The sequence below is a fragment of the Trachinotus anak genome, unplaced genomic scaffold, assembly GCF_046630095.1.
Source record: "Trachinotus anak isolate AG129_WGS33_773 ecotype Australia unplaced genomic scaffold, CSIRO_AGI_Tana_v1 ptg000015l, whole genome shotgun sequence".
NCBI lineage: Eukaryota > Metazoa > Chordata > Actinopteri > Carangiformes > Carangidae > Trachinotus > Trachinotus anak.
Window position 1 is genome coordinate 6,415,188 of NW_027273866.1, and position 4,813 is coordinate 6,420,000.

Below are 4,813 nucleotides of genomic sequence, written 5' to 3' on the forward strand. Positions count from 1 at the left end.
AATTAAATTTCAATCCACTTTATTTTATTAACAACAAAATACCACTAAGGAGAGAAAAAAAAATACAATCACATAGCCTAATCTAAAGTCTAAACATCTTTTCCACTTGTATGACTGAATGTCTCTTTTCATTCCGAAAGGATCTGAATCTGTCCTCTCCACTCATCTTTACCTATCAAAGCACCGTCTCTCAACATAAACAAAGTGTCTCTTTTTGTGTAGTAAGAAGAGCACAGGGTGTAGAGTAATGAGGGTCATCTTGTGAGTTGAGAGGGAGGGAGGGAGGGAGGGAGACCAGAGAGACAGAGGGGGGTAAACCACCACAGTGTCATGTGGAACAGCAGTGTTGTATACAGAGGGCTATCTTTTATTATCCACAAGTGCAGGCCCATCTACGAGGGATAATGAAGTGTCAAGAAACAGTGAAACTTCATCCTTTGTAACCCTGCTTGTGCGTGTGTCATGCAGGATTCCTCCTCCTCCTCTGCTCCCTGTTTTCAGTCTGTTCTTCATCAAAGACGCTTCAGTCGTCTCCATCAGCTTTGAACAGCCTACAGATCCCAAGCTTTTGTCCCTTAGTGACCCAGGCAGTGACATGACATTCTATGCACATTGTTCAGTTGTGCTGCCGGCTTGTTATTTATGTTAGAGCCTCTTGTTCAAGCCTGTACATCGTTATTTATTCATTCATCCTTCTTGCTTGATTTCTAGATGTCAAGGCACCTTATGTGTCAAGAAAGAAACCTACCCACACACTTCATTAACTGATTCAGTGTATCACCCACTATGTGTCAATTGTGGGTGGTAGGCGGCATGACAAACTCTACATGACAGGATCAGGATTGTTCCTTCGCCTCTTCTATGGCTGTTAATACTAAATTAAGTATATAATAATGATAATAATAATAAGGAACCATACAGAAAAGCCTTGTCTGTCTGTTTGAGCAAAGCTGTGAATTTCTTCTTTGCAGCAGTAGCAAAATCCCTTCACATGTGGTTACCAGTAACATATAAAGGCCAGTTTACTCATCCCAAGGAGTGTTACATACAGTAGTTTGGTAACAGTTGCATAATGTCTTTGGCTGTGAGAGAGCTTTGTCACGTCTGAGGAAATGACGTTGATGATGAAGAGATGTTGACAGAGTTATCCCAACTTGAACTTGAGATTCTTTTTCTTTTTTTTTTTTTTCTAAAGTCTGCGTTACAAACTGAAGGTGTGGAGTTTGAAAGGCGTGGGCGTTTGGCAGGCACACAACATCCTGTACAACAAAAATATACGTTGTATTATTCCCATAAAGCAGCTATCAAGTTGTATTATGGGAGTTGTAGGATCTAGTAGTTTTGGCACTTGACTCCATACTACCAGAAGTGGGTGTCAAGATATCTCAGCCTTTGTCGCATCAGGTTTGATCTTTTTTTTGAATATGCCACAACTCAATTTTTTTTATTAAACAGCAATACTAAATAGCTGGAGTGTCCCTTTAAGATACATTCTGGCTGAGCACAGATGAAAGGTGTGAACAGGGATTGTGTATCTTTGTTTTGCCACCAAACAAGAATCACTTTAAATAATAATACTGTGCAGAAGTCAGTAACATTAGACTATAGTTTCACAATACTGCGGCTGCACATTGTGGGAACTGTACTGTTGTCAGTATCATGCTGTCAGGTGGCTCTGCCCATGTCCTTGGGTGTGAATATTTTACTGCTCTCTCCATGCAGGAATAAATCATGGCAATGCAACTGTATAGCAGGTGGGACACAAGCCACAGAAGGCCATAAAGCCCACGGTCACCACATAGGGCCAAAACAAGCTGACTATCATACTCAGTGTGACTGGGCAAGGGGAAAAGCTGCCAGCTGCTGGTCATACCATTGTTTTGTCGTTTTCATCGACCCTGACTGGAACAGTCCGTTTATTCTGCAACTATTCCAATGAGGATAAACATCTGGCTTTGTGTAAGCATAGCTAAGGTCAGACCTGGTGTTCGTGGTTGGGGCCAATTGGTGTAGGCGAGGGTGATCTGATTAGTCATAACACCTTCCATCAATCCTCTCAAGCAAAATGCATTCTTTGACAAACAAATTATATAATGTATTATGCTCATAAATTTACTTATCCAAAAGAGACATCACTGCATCTTCCATCCGGCCCAGCATCCCATTTTGTCAGACCATATCAAGACCATATCTACAGCTGACACTGACTTTGCTGCTGTACTCTACCATTGGATGACCATTAATGGAAGCACTGCAGACACTAATCTCTCCTCAAAAACAATTCCTCTGTTTTCAAAACTGCAAATAAACACCAGAATGCGAGTCTGCGGACAGCATGGAGACAAACTGGCTCCACACCCAGTCTTGGCCTCTCTCAGTGTGGAGCTGCATGTTTAATTTTGAATCAATATCAAGTCCTATGCAACAATTTGCAGATGACTACCAGATGATGACCATAATAATTACAAATACTTGCAAATACACAAATGCTAGAATATTGTGTAATTAAGGACTGTCTGGGCCTATACTTTGTAAGACCCCACACAGACTGTTGCTTGCACATTGCTTTAAAGATGCAGAGAGTGTTTGGCTGCTAAACAGCCCGGTAATACAACACTGAGAGAAGAAAAAGTGCTCTGACAGCAGTTAAGTCCACTGGATGTAGAAGAAGTTGTGGTGAAACTGGAAATAAACCAGTCCCAACATTTTTGACCAATTACAATGGTTTATTAAATTGCAGTGAACAAGGCTGGACGAAATTTTTTGACAAGGGGCTGAGCACCCTGAGGTGGTCAAGGCCAAATAGAGCCCTACAATTTGTACACAAACCCCGAACACATACAAGGTCAATGCATGTGCTTTTATGAGGAGATGGAGGGGGGGGGGGCAAGACAAAGAGATAGAAACAGGAAATTTGCACGATTCAGATGAAGGCAACAAGGTGAGAGAGCCAGAAAACATTACTGTGGAAAATGACTGTGAGAGAGACTTGTACAAAATAAGTAGCAAAAAGAAGAAAGAGACACTCAGACGGCAAAAGAAAGAGGGATTGAGAGAAAGGAAGACGCAGAGGAGCCTGACGCTTCTGCTGCAGGGGATCAGCTGGTGAGGCTTCACACAGACACACAGACAGAGGCCATTAGGTCCCTGGTGGGTATCTCTGCACCTGTGTGTGTGTGTGTGTGTGTGTCTCATGTGTTTCTAGGTCAAGTAGGTCCCTGAAATCTAAGATGAGCTGCAGCAGTGAATTTCTCCTTCTGTTACTGTCAATGTATTCTTTTAACACGTCTTCTTTCCTCTGTCACACACGCATGAGCACACGCACACACTTGCCACCCCTCCTCATCTCTCTTGTCTCTTCCTTGTGCTGCTAATGAATTGAAGCAGTGGGGACTGAGACATGATACACAGCTGATTCTCTCCGCTCCCACACACTCAGACACAGACACACACACACACACACACACTTACCCTTTCCTAATCTGGGTCAGCGGTGCCCCTCTTGGTCACCCCTGGTGGAGCCCTCCAGACGGAGGGGGCAGAGTGGGAGCAGAGAGGTCTGGGCTCTCAGTGACCTGATTAAAAGCTCTTACACAGACTACTGAGCTCCATAACCTATCAAACACTACACACACCTCGGCCTTGCTACTGGACTCTCTCTCTCTCTCTCTGTCTGGCTCTCATATACTTGTCTACTTGCATGTATTCTCCATTTACAAAAGGGAGTTTTCTGTTCACCCTCATACACACGAACATACCCTCTTCCTCTGAGGTGGCTTTCAATGAGGGTCCGGTGATGTGCGCAGCATCATGGGATGGACATAAGGACTCAGGGAAAATGGACACTCTGCCAGCTGGTCAGCCCTGCGTCATCATGTTCATCCTGGCATTATGGAGCAGGTCTTAATTGGGCTTTGGGTGTGAAACCATCATAAACACAAAACGTCACTAAGATTGTAATGGTCCGCTGTGTTTGTCTGTGGCCTGTTCTGTCTATGAACAATTTTAGGCCACAACCCAGAGATGAAGAGACCATCAGCAAAAAATGCTTTAAAATCTGTGTTAAGTATTGTTTCTGAGAATAAAAGCTGAAGTAACACAACCATGAGTCACTCCTAAACACTACCAGGAAGTGTCTATATCTGCTTAGCTGTGTCTGGTCTGTGTGTATTGTATTATGGACATTTCCTGCGAACATTCTCTGGCTACTCTGTAATTTACTGAAAATATCCTTGCGCCACTAAGTCAAGAGTGTGGCCAAAGTGGAGGGTCAAAGTTAAAAATGTTGCTTCCTCCAAATCCTCCAGAATGGCCAAAAGAGGAATATGGCTTTTGGGAGCCAGTTCTCACAAACTGGATGCGCTTAGGCTTAAAAAAGAGAGAAGAATTTCATTTATATGGCATGGAAAAGAAAGACTAAAGACCCAGAAACTAAGAATAAGATAAGAAAAAATACACTGAAAGGCTGGTTCACCCAAATGCTAAACAAGAGGAGTCGGTCAAAACCAAGTGTATGTCTGGAACAGTCAGTCAGTCAGTAATAAACAAACACACAGTCTTATTTGGCCTATATCATGTAGCCGTGCACAGTTTTGGTTTTATTTGCCCACTTGCCTCTCAGACCTCCACTCTTGTGAAACTGAGGTGAATGAATGAAATTTAACTTGTGGTGCTCACAGCACAAAAAATCAACAACAATGTCTCTTTCCAGAAACATTGTTCTCCTTCCTCTGGATAATCTACAAAATTCTGAGGAATGAGGATATCCACAGTCACCAGGATATTGTTTCTAGAGAGATGCTATATACTTTCA